This window comes from Orcinus orca, chromosome 8 (assembly GCF_937001465.1).
Source record: "Orcinus orca chromosome 8, mOrcOrc1.1, whole genome shotgun sequence".
Taxonomy (NCBI): Eukaryota; Metazoa; Chordata; class Mammalia; order Artiodactyla; family Delphinidae; genus Orcinus; species Orcinus orca.
The window spans coordinates 67,791,922-67,818,882 of NC_064566.1; the positions used below are offsets into that span (position 1 = coordinate 67,791,922).

A 26,961-nucleotide genomic window follows, 5' to 3' on the forward strand; every position below is an offset into this window, starting at 1 on the left:
GCTCCTGTTTTCAGTCTGTGAAAGTGGACTCTTCCCTTGCACTTTCCTGTCACTGCAGGCTGAGGGAAATGATGAAAGGACGGCTAGAGCATGCCTTCAGACTACTTTCCTGCTGATAGAACAAGAGAGGACCTCTGGCCCAGGCCAACTAGGCTTAGTGGCTAAACTCTAGTAGCAATTGAGTGTGCCCTGGCCAGACCTGTGAGCAAGAACAAAGCAAGGCAGCAAGGCAGTGACTGGAACCAGCCAAGAATTCTAGGTCCTCGCCATCATCTCTTCTTCAGAAACACCAGTTACATCCAACAAATGTGTGGCACACATACCGAAGCAATGTGTACTGAAGAAATAAATTGAATTCACACATTGATTCAGCCAGTTATCTATTATGTATTGAGCTAGCTTTGACCAACGACCAACTGAAATGACAACTCCGTGTTTGGCATTATTCAAAAACAAAGGAAGGTGTAAATACACCACCTGCTCTCAAAGGAGATGATAGCAGCAACACACAATGAAACACCCAGAATATGGGTCTCTCCATCACCTCCCATGATGGTGGCCATCATCAACTGTGGATCCCAGTTTTTGCATCAAACTAAACTTCAGGTCATGTGTGACGATCTTACTTTATGAGATGCTGCCAAGGCTCCCTCAAAATACATGAACTCTATGGGAAGAGTTATTCTGAGGAAAATAAAGAAAAAAAATAGGACAGATTTTTGGCTCAGGGTCGGGTGACAATAAACCAGATTTGAGAAAGCTCTGTAATGCTTCCTTTTCTCTTAATTTCTCACAAGGATTATCACCTATCATTTGACATTTCCTCTTGGGGGTCTCAAATACATTCCAGACCAACATATCCAAAATCAGATCATTACCAGATCGCACCTTGCCCCCAACCTTGGCTGTTGGCCCTTGTTTCTTACCTCAAGAGATGGTACCAGCATCCTGTCAGTCACGGTACAGGCAAAACAGTAGTTATCTTTGGCTCTCTTCTCCATTAGCCCCACATCCACTGTATCACCAAACTCGCTTCTTTTTTATTTATTGAAGTGTAGTTGATTTACAATGTTATGTTAGTTTCATGTGTATGGCAAAGTGATTCAGTTTTATATATACATTCTTTTTCAGATTCTTTTCCACTATAGATTATTACAAGATATTGAATATGGTTTCCTGTGCTATACAGTAGGTCTTTATTGTTTTATATATGGCAGCATGTATATTTTAATTCCAAACTCCTAATTTATCCCTTCCCCTTCCTTTCCCCTTTGGTAACCATAAGTCTTTTTTCTATATCTGTGCATCTATTTCTGTTTTATAAATAAGTTTATCTATATCATTTTTTAGATTCCACATATAAATGACATCATATGGTATTTGTCTTTGTCTGACTTACTTTAGTTAGTATGATAATCTGTATTAGTTACTACGATAATCTGTAGGTCCATCCATGTTGCTGCAAATGGCATTATTTCATTCTTTCTTGTGGCTGAGTAATATTCTACTGTATATATGTGCCACATCTTCTTTATCCATTCCTCTGTCGATGGACATTTAGGTTGCTTCCATGTTGCGGCTATTGTAAATAGTGCTGCTATGAACACTGGGGAGCAGGTATCTTTTTGAATCTGAGTTTTTATCTTTTTATCTTTTGGATATACGCCCAGGAGTAGGATTGCTTGGTGATATGGTAGCTCTATTTTTAGTTATTTAAGGAACCTCCATACCAAACTCACTTCTTGAATAACATTCAAATAGGATTCCCTTTCTCAATCTCTACTGTGCTCACCATATGTTTCAAGGCAACCTCCTCTTCTACTTTTCTGCTTCCCTTATTTTTATAACATTCTAATTTTTATGTCTGCACCCATTCAGGCCTTTCTCTCATGTGTCTTCCACAAGAGTCAGAATTACCTTTTCAAACAAAATATTCACATCTAAGCCTGAAAGTATTGAAAGCTTCCCATTACTTTAAGAGGGTGCTGGGGAGAAAGAAATTTTCCTCTACACTTCTAGGTTCCTCTAGCTGGCACAGAATTAATTTGACATGAGACAGATTAACAGGAGAAAATCAAACAAAATTTTAATAACATGTGTACATGGGAGAGACCCAGGAGAATTAAGCAACTTGCCAGAATGGCAGAAAACCTCACCTTAAATACCATCTTCAGCTAAAGAGAAAAAAGGATGTTGCGGGTAGTGGTTTGGTATTTCAAAGGGGAGGAAGGTAATGCACAGGGAGATAGAATAGCAAACGTTTGGTAAATAAATGTTTGCTGGGCCACGCAGAGACAATGGGACACAGAGTGGACTCTGGTCTCTAAGCCCTTCCTGGAATTTTTCTCCATCGCATCTAGCTACTATACCTTGCAGATACCTCTGGTGATAGCTCTAGTCAGTGAACAGGCCCTCTATCTATATTTTTTCAGGCAGTTAGGGCAAGGTCAAAGTTTCTTCCTGAATCTTTTTGATCTCAATTGTTTTCAGCCTGAAATAATCCACATGCCAAAGAGATATTTTGGGGTGGCAAATTTTGCTCCCCTGCAAGAGATTAAGATAAAACTTAGAATGGACTTCAAGGCCCTGTACCTTCCATCACCCACACCTACCTATGGAACCACACCTTGCATTAACAGCCCCTTACTTGCTGCATTTTACCTTCCCTCAATCCATCATGCTCCCTGGTCCCCTCCCTCCAAAGGCTCTCTGCACCCATCCTAATTCTCTCTGATAGGCTTGGTGTCTCTCTTATTTACACTTGTCAAGGTTGCAATTTTTGTTATGTGTAATTACAGGATTGTCCATCTCCCCGTGTCGACTGTAAGCTTCACTAAGGCAGGACTTACTTTTTTTTCCCCAGATTTATTGAGATACACTTGACACACAATATTGTGTAAATTGAAGGTGTACAACGTGTTGATTGGATACACTTATATTTTGCAAAATGATTAGCATCAGAGCATTAGCTAACACCTCCATCACGTCACATAATTACCATTTTTTTGTGATGAGAACATTTAAGATCTACTCTCTCAGCAACTTTCAAGTATATAACACATCATTAATAACTATAATCACTATACTGTATATCAGATCCCTAGAAGGGAACGTATTTTTTTGTTCACTGTTGCATACTCAGTGCCTAGCCCATAGTAGGTGCTCAGAAAGTATTGCTAGAAAACAGATAAAGGAATAAATGAGCAAATCATAAAAAGGAGATAGTTCTAAAATGTGCTGCACCATTTCCTATTATTTTTGAAGTACAATATGTGCATATAACTGGAGTCTGTCTTTTTAATACTTTCCTTATAAAATATGTAGAATTTATTGACCAATTTTTATTTTTTTAACTTTTATTCCATGTTAACACATAAGTATTATATGTTTCATCAAAAAGGCAAAGAATAGGGCTTCCCTGGTGGCGGAGTGGTTGAGAGTCCGCCTGCCGATGCAGGGGACACGGGTTCGTGCCCCGGTCCGGGAGGATCCCACATGCCGCGGAGCGGCTGGGCCCGTGAGCCATGGCCGCTGAGCCTGCGCGTCGGGAGCCTGTGCTCTGCAACGGGAGAGGCCACAGCAGTGAGAGGCCCGCGTACCGCAAAAAAAAAAAAAAAAAAAAAAGGCAAAGAATAAAAAAGAACATTAAAAATGTATAACCCAGTCAAATCTAGTACTCAAAGATTATTAGTAGTATTTTGATATATGTTTTTCTATTTTCTAGGTGTTTTTAAGCAAAACTAGAGATATATCAGTAAATTTTCTGTAACTTTTTTGTTTTTTCCACTTAATTTATCAGGAAAATCTTTCCATATCAACACAGAGTTTCTATATCATATTTAGTGACTACTTTGTATTATTTTACCTGGCTAGGTCGTAACTGGTTTTTAGAATATTAGAATATTTTTCTTTTGGAACAAAAAATTCTCTGCTAACAATATTTGAAGTTAAATTCTTATGTTACAATTTTGTTAAATCCATATTTGTTAAGTGGAGCACAGGCTGCTGGATGGTGAACTGAGGTTCAACAAAAGACCACAAGAGAACTTGAAACCAAGAAGATTATTACTCACACATCCTGGAGGAAGTACAGGGCACACCTAAAGGGTCACACAGGGAAATCGAGGCAGGGTGAAGGCAAAGAGAGAGGCAGGACCTGGGACACCTGCTTTTACTGGGTGTGCCTCGGGGTTCTCAAACTAAGGCAGGATTCACCAATTCAAACCAAAAAGAAAGGGGTTTGGGTAGCTCCACAGGAGGTCTTACCTAAGGGGTGCTCCAGGGCAAGGCCCTGGGAGGTGGGGAAGACTGTAGATCACAGGGACTTACATTTGCTTGTAGCTCTCTGGGCTGTGATTTAGGGTACACGCTTGCAAAAAGGGGCTAATGTCATTTTAAGGCCCCCACTGGCCACTTGGCCAAACAAAAGGGTTGCCGAGGCAGCAATGCCATGACATAGCTTAGCGAAACTCCTGACACATTATGAGCACGCAATGGTTTAGGGAACAAAGTCTTATATTTAGAAACACTGGGCCAAAGGGTGTACACATTTTAAAGCTTTTTCCATCCACTGTCAAAGTGTCCATTAGAAAGTTTGTACCAGTTCACAACTCTGCCCAAGACAGCTGAGAGCGCCTGCTTCTTTGCCCCTTTGGCAACACTGGCTGTCATTTGGTTTTTAAAGCTTTGCGTGGCAAACATCTCTTCCTTTGTTTATCAGCCATTTGTGATTCTTCTTTTGTGAATTAAATTGATTCTGTTCTTGATGATACAAGGCTGTGGTTCAGAATGTGGAATATTTTCTGGTGAGGTCTCTGATGGTGGGGGGGACGTGCGGGTTTCTGTCTTCATCATTCTCAGTGGTTTAACCACTGCTTTCAGACCTGCTGCTGCATCTACTTATTCTAGTCTCTCTTAATCTGGCATCAGGGATCACTTCCGGCTCCCGTCTTTACACATCTCTAGCAGTTGCACTGTACTTACCTTCTTCACATCTTACTTCTAATCTTCTCTGGGCTCAAATAAATAAATAGACAGATTTGAAAAAAATAGAAAAATAATCAAACTGGCTAGAACTTTGCCAAATAAAATGTTAAATTAACTGGGAAATGCTCTCTGGACACTCATTTTGCTGCTCAGAGAACGCTGTGTTCTGCTTCTGGGTGTTTACTGTGCTACAGAGAATGGATATTCCCAGGTAAATTCATCTGAATGACTAACAGTCTTCTGCATTGGCACTGTATTTATTTTTTGTCTTTTCAGTGCGAACTATCTGAGCTCTTGAGCACCACAAGACTCTGGGAAGTTTTGAGTCAACAGTTACTGAGAAGAAGGCCCAATAAAAGCCAAGAAGTCCTGGGAATCTCCCAACAGCTTGTCCACAAGAACCATCTGGCCAAAACAGGGGAAGTGAAAATAACTCCTCTCTGCCTTCACCATGGGCCCAGATTAGCAAAGAAGAAAAAACAAATTCTTCTAAGGAGGACTTACCAGTAAATTTAGTCCCTGACTTTCAGACACCTTCCGTGCATAAATAGGCCAAAACAGATTATTCCGAGAGCTTCCGAAAAAGAAAGTCAGATAAACTGTGACAAATTTGAAAAGGAGTCAAAATAATTAATAGAAACAGTTTCATTGCTGTCTTGTTTCTCTTCCTAATTAATATTTATGCAGGCACATTCCAGAGACAAGAATACACTGTTGCAATATTGTTGGCTACAGCTGTTTTTGCAGTAGGACTTCATTGAGCAGCCTGAAATTGACAGATTAATACCCTGGTAATTAAATTTCTTAAAGAGGAGGAATTATATCTCTCTTCCTAAAAAATAAACAAAATGGTTACGGTAACAACGATATAGGTAGAGAACTACCAAAGATCCTAAAATGGCAAACGGAGTTTCAGGAATCAAAAGTGTGTTAAGTTTTTCTCTTCAAAGAGCTGTCACAGGGTGAAGAATTACCAGACTGTGAGGTCTCGTTCCTAGGGGAAGGGGCAGGTGTCTGTGGAAAGCCAAAGCCTTTGCAAAAGGAAGGAGGGTTTGTGTTGGTAGTAAATGAGGGATGTCTTTACAATGACTTTGTTGTGACAGCTCTACACTGATAAATCACAGCCAGTGCAGCCTCTAATCCGGAAGTTTCATTCATACAAACCAACGAGTGCTGTGAGCTTGTCCCTGGAACAGGCCAGTTTGAAAACAGTGGCCAGGAATCCAGGAGGGTGCGGAGTTGCCTCCTAGAGTGCAGTACCCCTAATTACACCACAGTGAAGCTGCCCCTGAGCTCTTCAACACCACCTCCCGCCACCCGCATGGTGATCTCTGGTTGTGGTTTATACAGTGAGGGTCCTAGAGTCACCCTCGCCCTTCCCCAAGCCAATCACCTTCCCAGCTTTTCCCTGGCAGGCTAGATTTGACCAAATTCCAGCATTTTTGTTATTTAGCATTTGTATAAAACATACTACCTTCCGAGGGCTTTGCAATCATTGATTAGCTATTAGCCAGCTTGTGATGGATGAGTGAGCAGTTCCTAAATTACACGCTGCACCAAACGAAGCATATATCCTTCCCAGTCCCTCCCTCCTCCCGCCCTCCCCTCTCCATCTCTTTCCCTCTCCGTCTCTCTTTGTCTGTCTCTCTCTGTCTCTCTCTCTCCCTTCCTCCCCAAGGAGGGATTGATTACGTCCACATTAATCAATCCAGGCAGGACGGGATCTCGCTCCTGTGAGCAAGGTCTCCATCCCAGCGAAGCTGGGGCTCCCAGAGCTCTGACCACCTCCCTTCAGCTGCCCCCTGACGCTGCACAGTCGAGTCCCTTTTCATCACCAGTCTGTCACTCACAAGAAATCAGTAAATCATTTCTCTTGTCGGAACTTTCAGCTTGGCTTCCCCTGCCCTCCTAGACTCTGATAGCTGGGAACAAATAATGCTCTAACCACCTGTTTATTAATAAAACATTTGCCTCTCCTAACTCAAGCAGTAAGTAATTTGAAGTGACATTGCTGTTCTGTTCACAGTTATTTTTCAGTACCGCTGAGAAATGCATGTATTTATCTCTGTTTGGGGAAGCCCACATTTACACCCTCAGTTTTTTGTTAAAGGCACACCGACTCCCCTTTATAGTTTGCTTTCCTTGCTCAGCTGCCTGGTTGGGTTCGTGTAACATCTATAGGTACCTGTCTCTAGGGAGACTAGAGGCAAGCCAAAGAGAGATACTGGGCATTTTGAAAGCCTGCCAAAGGCACTGTGCCATCTTTCACTCCCTGTTTAAACAGGATTCTTTAACCGCATAAAGATGCCAAAACCTAGTCAAGGTATTATTTTGTTATGTACCCTGATGATCCATGATCTAATTTCACACTTTGTCTAAACATTGGTTTAGTACCGATCGCAGTTTCTTGTACCACTACCCTGGGAGCTTACTGGCTCCAAGCCCATCCTCAAGTCTCAGCATTCAGACTGGTCTTCGCCATGTGTCAGCTAGCCCACCTTTGTTCAGTCATCCCCTCCAGGGTTCCCACTCTGCCCCCCTGTCCAGTGAAGCTTAACACCAGAAACAATTATTTTTCACGAAATTGTCAGACTTCAATTTTCCTCCTCTCATGCTAGATGTGTTTAATTCAGAGAAGCATTCCTGCAGTATTCCCACTGACTCCAATTAATGTGCATCGTAAGGGGCTTATTTTCTGGCATCCTGACTAATTGCATATACCCAGTCTCCAGTCGAACCAGGTTTAAAAAAAAAAAAAAACTTATAAGGAAAACTTCATCAATTCTTTCTTTTGAATTTTTTTAGCTTACTTGATATTTCTGAATATTCTTTTCCCAGAAGGATTCCAGACCAAAGGGATCACCCTTAAAGCAGAGATCAGTTGCATTCATAATATTCCCAATAATACATGCATCAGCAATGCTGTCAACTAATGACCCAGGGTTGTGCAGCAAAAGCACATTGTATTGCTTCAACTGCACACCGAGGAAGCATCTCTGCTCCTCTGGGAAAACTGATTAACCTTTATCCTCCAATTTAAGAGTCTAGAATGATGTTACAAACAATTACCCCTTGAATCAATCATTATTAGTCCATTTGTGTGCAGGGAAACAACCCCACCAAATTCTGGTATGTTAGTATATTTATTCATTAGCTCAAAAATATTTATTGAGTGTTCACCATTTGTCAGGAATAAGTTAGATGCTGGAAATGTCACAAAATTTATGAACAAAGGCTAGTCTGGAACAATAGGTTTATGAAAATAGAATCAAAAGGAGGGGTGCTAGGAAGAATAATGTTCCCCAGATGTTCATGTCCTAATCTCAGGAACTTGTTAATATGATATGTTACATGGCAAAGTGACTTGCAGATGTGGTTAAGACGCTTGAGATGCAGAGATTCTCCCAGGCCCAATCCTCTTAGATAGGTCCCTAAAAATCTAAGAACCTTTCCCAGCTGTGGAGAGAAAGAGATGTGATAATGGAAGCAGAGTCAGTGAGATTCCATGTTGCTAGCTCTGAAGATGGAAAAAGAGGGCCACAAGTCAAGGAATGCATGTGGGTTCTAGAAGCTGGAAAAGGCAAGGAAACCAATTCACCCAAAGAGCATCCAGAAAGAAAGAAGCTCTATGGGTACCTTGATTTTATCCCAGTGGGGACCATGTTGGATTTCTGACCTATAGTCCTATAAGGTAGTAAATTTTGTTCTTTTAAGCCACTGAGTTTATGTAATTGGTTACAGCAGCTCTAGAAACTAATACAGGAACTTGTGTTCAAATACAACTGTGCCACTCATTAGCCATGTGATTTGAGCCCGTGGCTTAACCTTCTCAGTGTCTCAGTTTCTTTATCTGTAAACTGAAGGTAATAATGCCTACTTTATAGGTTAGTGTTGAAAAAAACTGTAAGACAAAGCTGGTGAAGCCTCTGGCATTATGCCAGAAGGCAATAGGTATTCAGTGAAGAGTTGCGGACCATACTGTTGACACAAAACTCTGAAAGTCATCTCTACCAAACTATCCAAGGGTTAACATCACATCCTGCTAAGTAGACTAAGAACCCACCAGGTCCAAGGAAGAAGCAGAGATGTGGAGATACTACACAGATGGGAGAAGAGGACCCAACCATGAGTATAATACTTCAACATCCTGCCTGATTAAATCCTGTTGTAGCTTTCCTCATTTTACAGAAGGTCCTGGGGTGTTCTGTTGCCTGCGCCAGGACCACTACTATGAATCAGAGCTTACAGTTCACGTTCAGCTGCATCCCTGAGCACTTAACGTGTGTGTCTAGCTACATTGTGGTTGACGGTTTCTCTCCATTCACATTAATTCTGACGAACCACAGAGAGACCATTGAGGAAGCATCCCTAACAGAGAATCCCATAGTAAAGAAAGAGCTCTGGATCTCTCAATAACGAGTGAGGATTTCCCAACATCTGTGATCTGCTCACATAGCTAGAGAGAGATCTGGTGACATCAAAGTTTCCACATGCCTCTCGACTATAGGCTTCCAAATGAGAGAGATTTTGAGCAGGCAGAGATCTTAAAGGTCACTGGGCTTAACCTCCCATGAAAAAGGAAGGAAGTTCATCGTTGATCAGAGGAGACTGCTGAGTCTCTAAAGGGGGCAAGAGGGTAGTAAAGTTTATCAGGGCCTTCTCTATGTGTAATTTGAAGATTAATAGCTTAAACCTCAGAAAGTTCAAAACTTCTTGAGTTGCTCCGAATGGTATTACTTATAAAGAATAAGAAGTAGGACATTTAAACAGAAGAAACATTAGAGATCATGCAGAAAAGATCCCTGAATTGTTAAGAGGATCAGACAAGATGACATTTACGATAACTTCCAAAGCTAAAATGTTATGGTATCCTTAATATTCTTCAGCCTTTTGAGGTTCTGTACCTAGAAGAGAGCCAATAAAATCAGAGGTTTAACTTAGTGAGATATTTTCTTAAGGAACAATGTGGAACTTTAGGTAGTCTTTGTAATTGTCTGTTGGTTTAATGTTAAATCCTAGAAGTAAAAGGTGGCTAACTTCCCAATGCTTTAGTGCATACAAGAATGCTAACACAAATGTTTATTTCAAGCTCTGTTGGAAAGAAAGGAAAATAATCCATATAAAGCAGTACATCCTCGCTGGAGAAGTACCATCACAGAGACAAGACGATAAGCTGATTAAAAGATAATGAACAGGGGCTTCCCTGGTGGTACAGTGGTTGAGAGTCCGCTTGCCAACGCAGGGGACACGGGTTCGTGCCCCGGTCCGCGAGGATCCCACATGCCGCGGAGCGGCTGGGCCCGTGAGCCATGGCCGCTGAGCCTGCGCGTCTGGAACCTGTGCTCCGCAACGGGAGAGGCCACAACAGTGAGAGGCCCGCGTACCGCAAAAAAAAAAAAAAAAAAAAAAAAGAGATAATGAACAATTTTTGCTTTTTTAAAGTGATAGTAATTATGCAGCTCAAATGCTTCAAGTCTGTACCTTCTCTTTATATCAAATATCTTTATAAACTGTATTCTATGACCTTCACCAAAGAGCTGCTCTGAAATCTCCTCCCCCAACATGGCCACATGCTCCTCGTGTAGAGATAAAAGTCCTGTCATTCCATTCCTTCAGTCTCTTCTTCCCACTGCAACCCGTTTTTTTTCAATTTCCCAGTCTGGAAAATATTTATTTTTCTTAGTGGCAAGGATTACAAATCTTTATGATCTTGCTTAAAATACTCCACTCCCAAGATTAACATACAATATATTAACTATATTTTCATAACTGAATCTGAATAATTTAATTTTTTCTGAATTCTTACTATAAATGTTAAAATGTTAATTCAAAACAGCCTATGAATAAATTCTATTTAGTCAATGTATAATTCAAGTTCCAAAAATAAGAGCTTCCACTGCCTTCTTTGCTGGTAATTAGACCCTTGTATATTCACAGTTTTGTCAGTGATTTCCAGGGTACCATCTCCAGAAAAATGTCTCTGTGTGCTTTCAACCCAGTTCTTCCCCTCCTGATGGACCACCGTTGATTGCTTTTGCTGCCAGCAACCTCTGAGAGCTCACTGCTTCAACGTACACAGCTATCCTTGCTGGTTACCATAGCTGCAATCACCACTCTAGACTCAGGAGAGCCAATATAGCTATTACTTTCTTATATTGTTCCAAGTAGAGAACATGCCCTTCTTTTCAATCTCTCACAAAATAAGAAAGATCCCATTACTCTTGATGAAGGTTAATAGATGGTCCAGGGGATGATGGAAGGGCAACAAGCAAGACACAGAATGATTTACAATAAACTGTAGGAGCCCAGACAACTCCCAATGTTCTTTAAGGGCCATCTCCCTGAGCCATCTTGGCTTCTTCCCTGGAACCAAGCGCAGTTTCCCATCCCCACTGCCAGAAAGGCTCAGGTCATCTCTATGGCTCTGTACCTACACCAAACTGTCTCTCAGACCCAGGGAAATGAAAAAAAGCTTTTCTCTCATTTCATCACAAAACCCGTCTTTTATGGACTTATTTCCCACACTAAATTTCACTTCCTTCTAGAATGATTTACACGGTTTAGTCCCTTGGAACCCCAAAGACAGTTACACAATCATCTCAAATCTGTACATTTACCAAGATATTTGATATAATGCTCTAAATAACAAAGCCTAATTGGAGCCAGACAGGGAGGTGCCGTAATATCAATCCAGCTTTTTTCGTTTTTTCCTCATCACTGATTCAAAAACTTTGGGCCTCTGATGTCATACATATCACACAGGGGCATCTTGATACATGAGTAACATTCTAGATATGACATGAATTATCCCAAGTGTGTGACCAAAATCATGGTAGGCTTCACAGTTTGCAATCAATGAAAGTATTCCATTTAATAATAGTACGAGAAAGGCCAAATGGTTTAAATTATCCTACTTATACAATTTCAGCCACATATAGGTTTTCATGCTGAAACTTTAAGGTAAAATTCAGATTCAGAAATTGCATGGATTGTTAGACCAACACAAATGACCAAAGTACAAGATATACTTTTTTTGGTCATGAGATTGAACATGTTGGCTTCTAAAATCCAGGAGATCTTTCAAGTCATTATTCAGTAGCATAGATCAGAGGCAGAAGGGAGAAGTGGAAAGGCAGTTAATATTTGACGGCAGTCAAGGGTGAACATTTTTACATAGGCTACCTCATTTAATCATGACAAACACCCTAAAAAGTAGGTCATGTTATTCCCATTTAATGAGTAATAAAGATGAGATTCATAAAAAATAGGCAATTTGAGTGATGGCATGCAGCTAGGAAGTAGAAACGTTGGGATTTTTATTCAGTTTCTCTCTGGCTACAGGGCCTGTGTTTTATCTTTAAAAACAGCTTAACAAAAACCTAGTAAGATGTGAGCTTTGAATGAGATCTACTGCAGAGTAAAGAATTTAGACTTTTGCAAAACAAACCGTTCTTGTTTTCCTTTGAGAAATGTCCATTGCCAAGTTAGCCAGAAAACCTTTGCTCCCAGTCACTTGGTCAATATGGGATAGCCCGCTGGCTCCAACTACCTAAAGGGTGGTGTGGACTCCCTCAAGACAAGATGAATTAATTAAACAAAAAAAAAGCATTTAATTGTTTGATAAATCAACTCTGGTGAAATGAGAATCTATTACCTCCAGGCTTTCTGAAGTTAAGTGACTAGTATTTATAAAGAATTACAAATACGATACACTTGCTAAGAGCTCCTATGTTGGCTCATAAATGCTGCAAGGTACATTATCTACGTGGGACATATGAATGACATTTATGATGTGAATGTTACTAGTGAGGAATCTGTGGTTTAGAGGGGCTACAGAGCTTGCAAGCAATGGAGCCAAGAATCAAATCCAGGTTTATCTGATTCCACGTTAGGTGCACTTTCCACTGTTTCTTACAGTATCAGAAATTTCAGCACCATTTAAAACTTGATATGACTGTGAACAGGAGCTGTGTAAATGTGTATCTGAGAGAAGAATTTAGTTGTGCAGCTGAATGGTCAGTGGGGCAGTGCTGAGTCAATGTACCATGAATAGATTTTTCCAGGAACATTTCAGGACACAAAGGTTTGCTGGTGTGTCAGTTGACAGAACCTAGGGTCATTTTTCTTCCAGGAATGGGGGAAAATACCAAAATGGGTAGTATGCTAAGAAACCAGAGGCAAAAGAATTATATTAAAATGAAAATATTAAAATTAGTAACTCAAACTTTTGTGTTTTGATGCCCCTTTGCCAAGAGACTTATGGGGAACTATCTAAAGTATTACAACATGAAACCATAAACACTAAATTCAAAAAGAGCAAAATTCTCTATAACTTTTCAAAAGGGGAACAGACCATAAACAACAGCAACAACGCAAATAGATGTACTGTGTTATGAAAGTCATATTGAAAACCAACTTCATAGTTAAGAATTGCTTGATTTAACATTTTAAAATAAACAGACATTTTTCTTTTTTCGGGCATTGCTCCTCCAGATCTGACTTAGAGGCTTAAATAGATGGATCCCTCAAATAACTTGTCAAAAGGAAGACCATTTTACAGTTGACTTAGAAACTGATTTAGATGTTTTAAAATGTCTTTAGTTATATCCTTGATCTAGTGGTTAAAATAGAATAGAGTATAAAAAGGAAGGAGAAATAAAGCAAAGTCTGTATGTGTATCCAATGCTTAACATTAAAGACAAATCAAAAGAAGAAATAAATATATATAATGAAGAAAAGAATTAAAGGGAAAGAGCAAGTGGGGATAAGGGAAGGATTATTTGATTCATACCGATTGGCAGTTTAAAAAGTTTAATACAACATTTCTCTTTTATTTTTTTCCTTAACCTTTCACCATGAACAAAATAAAATCAATGTTCCTGTTACAGGTGACAACACAGACTGGCCATTTCCTGCTTGATCCTGAATTGTGTATGTGAAAATCTCTGTCACTTTGTGAAGATGATTGTGTAATCTGGGAATAACAGAGAAAGAATCTGAATTTGGAAACAAAATTCTCATCAACTATGAAAAAAATTGTCAGTCAGTCAGTCAGTCACAAATGTGTTTCACCTCTGACTATGTGCTTAGACCCACATCTCTGAACTAATAATGAATTCTCTACCTTGCAACTCAAGGCTCCCATATAACAAAGTGGCATACACAGTGAATTTTAACGATTTTGTGTATTCCTATCGTCAAAAATAGTACTCAGGGTCTTCCCTGGTGGCGCGTTGGTTGAGAGTCCGCCTGCCGATGCAGGGGACGCGGGTTCATGCCCCGGTCTGGGAAGATCCCACGTGCCGCGGAGCGGCTGGGCCCGTGAGCCATGGCCACTGGGCCTGCGCATCCGGAGCCTGTGCTCTGCGATGGGAGAGGCCTCAACAGTGAGAGGCTCGCGTACCGCAAAAAAAATAAATTAATTAAAAAAAAATAGTACTCAGGGGCTTCCCTCATGGCACAGTGGTTAAGGATCCATCTGCCAATGCAGGGGACACGGGTTCAAGCCCTGGTCCAGGAAGATCCCACATGCCACGGAGCAATGAAACCTGTGTACCACAACTACTGAGCCTGCACTCTAGAGCCTGCAAGCCACAACTACTGAGCCCACATGCCACAACTACTGAAGCCCACATGCCTAGAGGTCGTGCTCCACAACAAGAGAAGCCACTGCAATGAGAAGCCCGTGCACTGCAACAAAGAGTAGCCCTCGCTCACCCCAACTAGAGAAAGCCCGCATGCAGCAATGAAGACCCAACACAGCCAAAAATAAAAAAATAAATAAATTTATAGAAAAAAATAGTACTCAGTTGAGAAATGCAAATAAAACCTACAATGAGGTGCCACCTCACACCGGTCAGAATGGCCATCATTAAAAAATCTACAAATAATAAATGCTGGAGAGGATGAGGAGAAAAGGGAACCCTCCTACACTATTGATGGGAATGTAAATTGATACAGCCACTATGGAGAACAGTATGGAGGTTCCTTAAGAAACTAAAAATAGAGTTACCATATGATCCAGCAATCCCACTCCTGGGTGCATATCCAGAGAAAACCATAATTCAAAAAGACACATGCACCTCAATGTTCATTGGAGCACTATTCACAATAGCCAAGACATGGAAGCAAACTAAGTGCCCATCAACAGATGAATAGATAAAGAAAATATGATACACACACACACACACACACACACACACACACACACACACACACACACTGGAATACTACTCAGCCATAAAAAAGAATGAAATAATGTCATTTTCAGCAACATGGATGGACCTAGAGATTATCATACTAAGTGAAGTAAGTCAGAAAGTGAAAGACAAATACCATATGATATCACTTATGTGTGGGATCTAAAATATGACACAAATGAATTTATTTACAAAACAGAAATAGACTCAAAGACATAGAGAAGAGACTTGTGATTACAAAGAGGATGGAGGGATGAGAGAAGGATGGAGTGGGAGTTTGGGATTAGCAGATGCAAACTATTATATATAGAATGGATAAAAAAACAGGTCCTACAATATAGTACAGGGAACTATATTCAATATCCTTTGACAAACCATAATGTAAAAGAATATATATATATATATATATATATATATATATATATCTGAATGACTTGCCTGTACAACAGAAATTAACACAACATTGTAAATCAGCTATACTTCAATAAAATAAATTTTAAAAATAATACTCAGTTGAAAGATTCCTCATTCCTGCTATGTTGGATTAACAGGTACCAGACTTAGACTTATCTCACTGCCCTAAACAAACAAAAACAGGACAAAATATATAAGGCTACTACTTTCGGTCATTGGATAGTGGGCAACAGAGTAATACAAGTCTTTCTTTTTTTTTTTTTTCTTCATCAGGTCCTAGTCGCAGCAGGTGGGCTCCCTAGTTGCAGCGCACAGGCTTCTCTCTAGTTGTGGCATGCAGGCTCCAGGGCATGTAGGCTCTGTAGTTGTGGCACCCGGGTTCCAGAGCACGTGGGCTCTGTAGTTTGTGGCAAGCACATTGAGGTGTTAGCTCAGTAGTTTTGACGCATCGGCTTAGTTGCCCTGTGGCATGTGGGATCTTATTTCCCCGACCAGGGATCGAACCCACGTCCCCTGCATTGGAAGGCAGACTCATCACCACTAGACCACCAGGGCAGTCCCAGTACTACAATTTTTTGTTTGTTTGTGGTACGCGGGCCTCTCACTGTTGTGGCCTCTCCCGTTGCAGAGCACAGGCTCCGGACGCACAGGCTCAGCAGCCATGGCTCACGGGCCCAGCCGCTTCGCGGCATGTGGGATCTTCCCGGACCGGGGCACGAACCCGTGTCCCCTGCATCAGCAGGCAGACTCTCAACCACTGCGCCACCAGGGAATCCCCTACAATTCTTGAGATAGGGGAAACAAAACAGGTAAGCCCCGTGATTTATATTGTTCTCTGCCTGGATATATGTATATATAATTTCCCAAGCACTGCACAGAGAATTAGAACCCAGGCACAACTCAGTGGTCTCACTGAGCTGAGGAGGAAAAGGTCCAAGTGCATGGCTCCAGAAGCACCTAGAAGTGTAGCACAGGACAGCAGAGAGTAAGAGGCAACAGAATACCATAGGTGAGTGTCTGAAGGAGGGGGTTTTCTTCAGATCCCTGGGCAAGTCCTAGCCTATGCATATTCAGTGTGAGATTCTGTAACAACTATCAGAGTAACTGCTACTACTACAAGGTTGATGGTGGCATGGAGATGTTTTAAAGAATAATATGAAATACTGGCCCACTGAGAGTGAAAAGCATTGTTAATATCCTAAGCACACAGCTGAAACCCCAGAATGGCCAGGACTCAGGAGTTTCTTAAGAACCATGTCTTAGTTTACAGCTACTCTAGACATGTCCTTAGAAACACTAAACAGAGCTTCAGTAAGATGAAGGAAACCTTCCAGTAATCAATTGCCTGTCAGAAAAAAACTCAATGTTCTTTAAAGGAAGACAATATAGTCCAAACTCTACAATATATACTCCACAATGTCCAGCTTGCAATAAAATAAAAAATTTCTATGCATTCAAAGCTGCAGGAAAAATAGTATCCATCATCAAGCAAAATATAAATCAAAGGGTAATGACCCAACAATAAAACTGGCAGACAATGACTTTAAAGCAACTGTTAAACAGGTTGAAGGATTTAAACAAAAATAGGTCTTAATAAGTGATGTGATGGAAAATCTCCACCAAGAAATGGAAATTATCTTTTTAAGGTGAATAGAAATACTAACTCTGAAAATTATAACCTCTGAAATTTTAAAATAGTCGCTATTTGACATTAATAAAAGATTGGAAATAGCATTAGGAAAAGTCAATAAACTTTAAGACAGCCATGGAAATTAACCTCTCTGAAAAGCAGAGAAATAGGGTAGAAAAAAAAATAGATTTTCATTGCCCTGTGGGAAGACATTAAGAAATTTAATATATGTGTACATAGAGTCCCATAATAAGGGGAGAGAGAAAATGGAGCAGAGAAAATATGTAAAGGAGTTGTGACCAAATTTTTCCCAAATTTGGTGAAAAATATCAATGTACAGATCCCAGAAGTTTACCTAACTTCCAGTAGAATAAATAAAAATGAAACCAAACCTATTCACATCACAGTCATACTTACTGCTGAAAATCAAAGATAAAGAGAAAAATCTTAGAAGCCCCCAGAGGTAAATGGTACATTACATACAAAAGGAAAAAATAGTGACAATTCTTTTTTCATTAGAAACAATGGAAGTCAGAACACAAAGAAATGTCCATATTTAAAGAACTGGAATTTGGGGAAGGGGAGAGGGAACAGAGGGGGAGATTTTCCACCCAGAATTATGGGTCTATTGAACATATTCCACAAAGCGAGGACAAAACAAATTTATTTTTAGATGAATGAAAGCTGAAAAAAGTGTTGCCAACATATATATATCGTAAGAAATGGTAAAGGAATACGTTTTCAAGCTGAAAGAAAATGATGCAGGATGGGAACTGATTATATAAAGGAAAGAAGAGCTCAGGAAAAAGGAATATGTGTCTAAATGAAAAAGAATAGTATTTTTGGAGAGAGGCCTTCAAGATGGCGGAAGAGTAAGACGCTGAGATCACCTTCCTCCCCACAAATACATCAGAAATACATCTACACATGGAACAGCTCCTACAGAACACCTACTGAATGCTGGCAGAAGACCTCAGACCTCCCAAAAGGCAAGAAACTCCCCACGTACCTGGGTAGGGCAAAAGAAAAAACAGAGACAAAAGAAGAGGGATGGGACCTGCACCAGTGGGAGGGAGCTGTGAAGGAGGAAAGGTTTCCACACACTCCCTTCATGGGTGGAGATTATGGGTGCCGGAGGGGGGAAGCTTCGGAGCTGCAGAGGAGAGCACAGCAACAGGGGTGCGGAGGGCAAAGAGGGGAGATTCCCGCACAGAGGATCGGTGCCAACCAGCACTCACCAGCCCAAGAGGTTTGTCTGCTCACCCGCCGGGGCGGGTGGGGTCTGGGAGCTGAGGCTCCGGCTTCGGAGGTCAGATCCCAGGGAGAGGACTGGGGTTGGCTGAGGGAACACAGCCTGAAGGGGGCTAGAGTGCCACAGCTAGCTGGGAAGGAGCCCAGGAAAAAGTCTGTAACTGCTTAAGAGGCGAGAGACCAATGTTTCGGGGTGCGCAAGGAGAGGGTATTCAGAGCACCTCCTAAATGAGGTCCAGAGACGGGCACGAGCCGCAGCTATCAGCATGGACACAAGAGACGGTCATGGGTTGCTAAGGCTGTGGATGCAGCCATCAAGAACCCTGTGTGCGAGCACAGGTCACTATCCTCACCTCCCCACCCTGGAGTCTGTGCAGCACGCCACTGCCAAGGTCCCGTGATCCAGGGACAACTTCCCCGGGAGAATGCACGGCATGCCTCAGGCTGGTGCAACGTCACGCTGGCCTCTGTCACCTCAGGCTCACCCCACACCCCGTACCGCTCCCTTCCCCCGGCCTGAGTGAGCCAGAGCCCCCTAATCAGCTGCTACTTTAACTCCGTCCTGTCTGGGCAGGGAACAGACACCCTCAGGTGACCTACACACAGAGGCAGGGCCAAATCCAAAGCTGAACTCCAAGACCTGTGCAAACAACGAAGAGAAAGGGAAATCTCTCCCAGAAGCCTTAGGAGCAGATTAAATCTCCACAATCAACTTGATGTACCCTGCATCTCTGGAATATCTGAAAAGATAACACATCATCCCAACACTGAGGCGGTGGACTTTGGGAGCGACTGTAGACTTGGGGTTTCCTTTCTGCATCTAATTTTTTTCTCGTCTTATGTTTATCTTAGTTTAGTATTTAGAGTTTATTATCACTGGTAGATTTGATTTGGTTGCTCTCTTCCTTTTTTTTTTATATATAGAGTTTTTTTTCCTTTTTCTCCTTTTGTGAGTGTGTATATATATGCTTCTTTCTGTGATTTTGTCTCTATAGCATTGTTTTTACCATATGTCCTAGAGTTCTGTCTTCTTCTTTTTTTTTTTTTTTTAGTAGAGTTTTTAGCACTTGCTACCATTGGTGGATTTGGTTTTTGGATTGGTTGCTCTCTTCTATTTTTCTTTCTTTTTTCTTTATTACTTCTTAATTTTTTTAATTTTAAATATATTTTATTTTCTATTTTAGTAACATTATTTTTTTCTTTCCTTCTTTCTTTTTTTCTCCTTTTTCTTCTGGGCATGTGGCTGACAGGGTCTTGGTGCTCTGGCCAACCTGTGCTTCTCAGGTGGGAGAGCTGAGTTCAGGACATTTGTCCACCAGACACTTCCAAGCTCCATGTAATATCAAACAGCAAAAGCTCACCAAGAGATCTCCATCTCAATGCTAGGACCCAGCTCAAATCAACCAGGAACAAGATACAGTGCTGGACACCCTATGCCAAACAACTAGCAAGAAATGAACACAACCACACCCATTAGCACAGAGGCTGCCTAAAATCATAATAAGGTCACAGACACCCCAAAACACACTACGGGGCGAGGTCTTGCCCACCAGAAAACAAATGATCCAGCCTCATCCACCGGAACACAGGCATTAGTTCCCTCCACCAGGAAGCCTACACAACCCACTGAACCAACCTTAGCCACTGGGGGCAGACACTGAAAACAATGGGAACTACAAACCTGCAGCCTGTGAAAAGGAAACCCCAAACAGAGTAACTAAGGAAAATGAGAAGACAGAGAAATACACAGCAGATGAGGGAGCAAGGCAAAAACCAATGAGACCAAAAAAAAAAAAAAAAAAAAAACAGGAAATAGGCAGTCTACCTGAAAAAGAATTAAGAGTAATGATAGTAAAGATGATCCAAAATCTTGGAAATAGATTGGAGAAAATACAAGAAAATTTAACAAGGAACTAGAAGAACCAAAGAGCAAAAAAACAATGATGCACATCACAATAAATGGAATTAAAAATTCTCTAGAAGGAATCAATAGCAGAATAACTGAGACAGAAGAATGGATAAGTGACCTGGAAGATAAAACAGTGTAAACAACTACCAGAAAGCAGAATAAATAAAAAAGAATGAAAAGAATTGAGGACAGTCTTAGAGAAATCTGGGACAACATTAAAGGCACCAACATTTGAATTATAGGGGTCCCAGAAGAAGAAGAGAAAAAGAAAGAGACTGAGAAAATATGTGAGGAGATTATAGTTGAAAACTTCCCTAGTATAGGAAAGGAAAGAGTCGATCCAGTCCAGGAAGCACAGAGAGTCCCATACAGGATAAATCCACAGAGAAACATGTCAAGACCATATTAATCAAATGATAAAAAATTAAATACAAAGAAAAATATTAAAAGCAGCAAGGGAAAAATAAAAAATAACATACAAGGGAATCCCCATAACGTTAACAGCTGATCTTTCAGCAGAAACTCTGCAAGCCAGAAGGCAGTGGCAGGACATATTTAAAGGGATGAAAGGGAAAAACCTACAACCAAGATTACTCTACCCAGCAAGGATCTCATTCAGATTTGACAGAAAAATTAAAAATCTTACAGACAAGCAACAGCTAAGAGAATTCAACACCAACAAACTGGCTTTAAAACAAATGGCAAAGGAACATCTCAAGGCAGGAAACACAAGAGAAGGAAAAGACCTTCAATAACAAACCCAAAACAATTAAGAAAATGGAAATAGGAACAAACATATCAATACTAACCTTAAATGTAAATGGATTAAATGCTCTAACTAAAAGACACAGACTGGCAGAATAGACACAAAAATAAGACCCATATATATCCTGTCTACAAGAGACCCACTTCAGACCTAGGGACACATACAGACTGAAAATGAGGGGATGGAAAAAGATACTCCATGCAAACGGAAATCAAAAGAAAGCTGGAGTAGCAATTCTCACATCAAACAAAATAAACTTTAAAATAAAGACTATTACAAGAGACAAAGAAGGACACTACATAATGAGCAAAGGATCCATCCAAGAAGAAGATATAAAAATTGTAAATATTTATGCACACAACATAGGAGCACCTCCATACATTAGGCAAATACTAACAGCCATAAAAGGGGAAATCGACAGTAACACAATCATACTAGGAGACTTTAACACCCAACTTTCACCAATGGGCAGATCATCCAAAATGAAAATAAACAAGGAAACACAATCTATAAATGGTACATTAAACAAAATGGACTTAATTGATATTTATAGGACATTCCATCCAAAAACAACAGAATACACTTTCTTCTCAAGCGCTCATGGAACATTCTCTAGGATAGATCATATATAGTGTAACAAGTCAAGCCTTGGTAAATTTAATAACATTGAAAACACATCAAGTATCTTTTCTGACCACAATGCTATGAGACTAGATATCAATTACAGAAAGAAATCTGTAAAAAATACAAACACATGGAGGATAAACAATACACTACTTAATAACCAAGAGAACACTGAAGAAATAAAGAGGAAATAAAAAAATGCCTAGAAACAAATGACAATGAAAACACGACGACCCCTAACCTATGGGATGCAACAAAAACCGTACTAAGAAGGAAGTTTATAGCAATACAATCCTACCTCAGGAAAAAAGAAACATCTCAAATAAACAAACTAACCTTATACCTAAAGCAATTAGAAAAGGAAGAACAAAAAAAACCCAAAGTTAGCAGAAGGAAAGAAATCATAAAGGTCAGATCAGAAAAAAATGAAAAAGAAATGAAAGAAACAATAGCAAAGATCAATAAAACTAAAAGCTAGTTCTTTGAGAAGATAACCAAAATTGATAAACCATTAGCCAGGCTCATTAAGAAGAAAAGGGAGAAGACTCAAATCAACAGAATTAGAAATGAAAAAGAAGTAACAACTGACACTGCAGAAATACAAAGGACCATGAGAGATTACTACAAGCAACTCTATGCCAATAAAATGGACAACCTGGAAGAAATGAACAAATTCTTAGAAGAACACAACCTTCTAAGACTGAACCAGGAAGAAATAGAAAATATAAACAAACCAATCACAAGCACTGAAATGGAAAATATGATTAAAAATCTTCCATCCACTAAGATCAGGAACAAGACAAGGTTGCCCACTCTCACCACTCTTATTCAACATAGTTTTGGAAGATTTAGCCACAGCAATCAGAGAAAAAAAGGAAATAAAAGGAATCCAAATTGGAAAAGAAGAAGTAAAGCTGTCACTGTTTGCAGATGACATGATACTATACATAGAGAATCCTAAAGATGCTACCAGAAAACTACTAGAGCTAATCAATGAATTTGGTAAAGTGGCAGGATACAAAATTAATGCACAGAAATCTCTGGCATTCCTATATATTAATGATGAAAAATCTGAAAGTGAAATCAAGAAAACACTCCCATTTACCACTGCAACAAAAAGAATAAAATACCTAGGAATAAACCTACCTAAGGAGACAAAAGAACTGTATGCAGAAAATTATAAGACACTGATGAAAGAAATTAAAGATGATACAAATAGATGGAGAGATATACCATGTTCTTGGATTGGAAGAATCAACATTGTGAAAATGACTCTACTACCCAAAGCAATCTACAGATTCAATGCAATCCCTATCAAACTACCACTGGCATTTCTCACAGAACTACAACAAAAAATTTCGCAATTTGTATGGAAACACAAAAGACCCCGAATAGCCAAAGCAATCTTGAGAACGAAAAAAGGAACTGGAGGAATCAGGCTCCCTGACTTCAGACTACACTACAAAGCTACAGTAATCAAGACAGTATGGTACTGGCACAAAAACAGAAAGATAGATCAATGGAACAGGATAGAAAGCCCAGAGATAAACCCACGCACATATGGACACCTTATCTTTGATAAAGGTGGCAGGAATGTACAGTGGAGAAAGGACAGCCTCTTCAATAAGTGGTGCTGGGAAAACTGGACAGGTACATGTAAAAGTATGAGATTAGATCACTCCCTAACACCATACACAAAAATAAGCTCAAAATGGATTAAAGACCTAAATGTAAGGCCAGAAACTATCAAACTCTTAGAGGAAAACATAGGCAGAACACTCTATGACATAAATCACAGCAAGATCCTTTCTGACCCACCTCCTAGAGTAATGGAAATAAAAACAAAAATAAACAAATGGGACCTAATGAAACTTCAAAGCTTTTGCACAGCAAAGGAAACCATAAACAAGACCAAAAGACAACCCTCAGAATGGGAGAAAATATTTGCAAATGAAGCAACCGACAAAGGATTACTCTCCAAAATTTACAAGCAGCTCATGCAGCTCAATAACAAAAAAACCAAACAACCCAATCCAAAAGTGGGCAGAAGACCTAAATAGACATTTCTCCAAAGAAGATATACAGACTGCCAACAAACACATGAAAGAATGCTCAACATCATTAATCATTAGAGAAATGCAAATCAAAACTACAATGAGATATCATCTCACACCAGTCAGAATGGCCATCATCAAAAAATCTAGAAACAATAAATGCTGGAGAGGGTGTGGAGAAAAGGGAACACTCTTGCACTGCTGGTGGGAATGTGAATTGGTTCAGCCACTATGGAGAACAGTATGGAGGTTCCTTAAAAACTACAAATAGAACTACCATATGACCCAGCAATCCCACTACTGGGCATATACCCTGAGAAAACCAAAATTCAAAAAGAGTCATGTACCAAAATGTTCATTGCAGCTCTATTTACAATAGCCCAGAGATGGAAACAACCTAAGTGTCCATCATCAGATGAATGGATGAAGAAGATGTGGCACATATATACAAAGGAATATTACTCAGCCATAAAAAGAAACGAAATTGAGCTATTTGTAATGAGGTGGATAGACCTAGAGTCTATCATACAGAGTGAAGTAAGTCAGAAAGAAAAAGACAAATACCGTATGCTAACACATATATATGGAATTTAAGAAAAAAAAATGTCATGAAGAACCTAGGGGTAAGGCAGGAATAAAGATGCAGACCTACTAGAGAACGGACTTGAGGTTATGGGGAGGGGGAAGGGTGAGCTGTGACAGGGCGAGAGAGAGTCATGGACATATACACACTAACAAACATAGTAAGGTAGATAGCTAGTGGGAAGCAGCCGCATGGCACAGGGATATTGGCTCGGTGCTTTGTGACAGCCTGGAGGGGTGGGATAGGGAGGGTGGGAGGGAGGGAGACGCAGGAGGGAAGACATATGGGAACATATGTATATGTATAACTGATTCACTTTGTCATAAAGCAGAAACTAACACACCATTGTAAAGCAATTATACCCCAATAAAAATGTTAAAAAAAAAAAAAAAAGTCTTCCAACAAACAAAAGCCCAGGACCAGATGTCTTCACAGGCGAATTCTATCAAATAGTTAGAGAAGAGCTGAAACCTATCCCTCTCAAACTCTTCCAAAATATAGCAGAGGGAGGAACATTCCCAAACTCATTCTACGAGGCCACCATCACCCTGATACCAAAACCAGAAAAAGATGTCACAAAGAAAGAAAACTACAGGCCAATATCACTGATGAACATAGATGCAAAAATCCTCAACAAAATACTAGTAGAGAGAATCCAATGGCACATTAAAAGGATCATACATTATGAGCAAGTGGGATTTAACTCAGGAGTGCAAGGATTCTTCAATATATGCAAATCAATAAACGTGATACACCATATTAACAAATTGAAGGAGAAAAACCGTATGATCATCTCAATAGATGCAGAGAAAGCTTTTGACAAAATTCAGCACGCATTTATGATAAAAATCGTCTAGAAACTAGGCATAGAGGGAACTTTCCTCAACATAATAAAGGCCATACATGACAAACCCTCAGCCAACATTGTTCTCAATGGTGAAAAACTGAAACCATTTCCACTAAGATCAGGAAAAAGACACCGTTTCCCACACTCACCACTATTATTCAACATAGTACTGGAAGTTTTAACCACAGCAATCAGAGAAGGAAAAGAAATAAAATGAATCCAAATTGGAAAAGAAGAAATAAAGCTGTCACTGTTTGCAGACAGCATGATACTATACATAGAGACACCTAATGATGCTACCAGAAAACTACTAGAGCTAATCAATGAATTTGGTAAAGTAGCAGGATACAAAATTAATGCACAGAAATCTCTTGCATTACTTTACACTAGTGTTGAAAAATCTGAAAGTGAAATTAAGAAAACACTCCCATTTACCATTACAACAAAAATAATAAAACACCTAGGAATAAACCTACCTAAGGAGACAAATGATCTGTATGTAGAAAATTATAAGACACTGATGAAAGAAATTAAATATGATACAAATAGATGGAGAGATATACCATGTGCTTGGATTGGAAGAATCAACATTATGAAAATGACTCTACTATCCAAAGCAATCTACAGATTCAATGAAATCCCAATCAAACTACCACTGGCATTTTTCACAGAACTAGAACAAAAAATTTCACAATTTGTATGGAAACACAAAAGACCCCGAATAGCCAAAGCAATCTTGAGGAAGAAAAACAGAGCTGGAGGAATCAGGCTCCCTGACTTCAGACTATGCTACAAAGCTACAGTAATCAAGAGAGTATGGTACTGGCACAAAAACAGAAATATAGATCAGTGGGACAGGATAGAAAACCCAGAGATAAACCCATGCACATATGGTCACCTTATCTTTGATAAAGGAGGCAAGAATATACAGTGGAGAAAAGAGAGCCTCTTCAATAAGTGGTGCTGGGAAAACTGGACAGCTACATGTAAAAGAATGAAATTAGAACACTCCCTAACACCATACACAAAAATAAGCTCAAAATGGATTAAAGACCTAAATGTAAGGCCAGAAACTATCAAACTCTTAGAGGAAAACATAGGCAGAACACTCTATGACATAAATCGCAGCAAGATCCTATTTGACCCACCTCCTAGAGAAATGGAAATAAAAACAAAAATAAACAAATGGGACCTAATGAAACTTAAAAACTTTTGCACAACAAAGGAAACCATAAGCAAGACAAAAACACAACCCTCAGAAAGGGAGAAAATATTTGCAAATGAAGCAACTGACAAATGATTAGTCTCCAAAACAACAAGCAACTCATGCAGGTCAATATCAAAAAAACAAACAACCCAATCCAAAAATGGTCAGAAGACCTAAATAGACATTTCTCCAAAGAAGATATACAGTTTGCCAACAAACACATGAAAGAATCCTCAACATCATTAATCATTAGAGAAATGCAAATCAAAACTACAATGAGATATCATCTCACACTGGTCAGAATGGCCATCATTAAAAATCTACAAACAATAAATGCTGGAGAGGGTGTGGAGAAAAGGGAATCCTCTTGCACTGTTGGAGGTAATGTACATTGATACGCCACTATGGAGAAAATTAGGGAGGTTCCATAAAAAACTGAAAATAGAACTACCATACAACCCAGCAATCCCACTACTGGGCATATACCCTGA

The 26,961-nt window shown here is 39.9% G+C and overlaps 1 long non-coding RNA gene across 1 annotated transcript in view; it reads right to left on the reverse strand.

Annotated features, from left to right (window-relative positions):
• LOC125965157 (uncharacterized) overlaps positions 1-4,337 on the reverse strand; it is a 59,854-nt gene extending 55,517 nt beyond the window's left edge. The window contains exon 1 of the long non-coding RNA XR_007478733.1: positions 4,267-4,337. This is a non-coding gene — a long non-coding RNA (uncharacterized LOC125965157). The remainder of the gene's footprint in view (positions 1-4,266) is intronic.
• Positions 4,338-26,961: the final 22,624 nt, after the last annotated feature.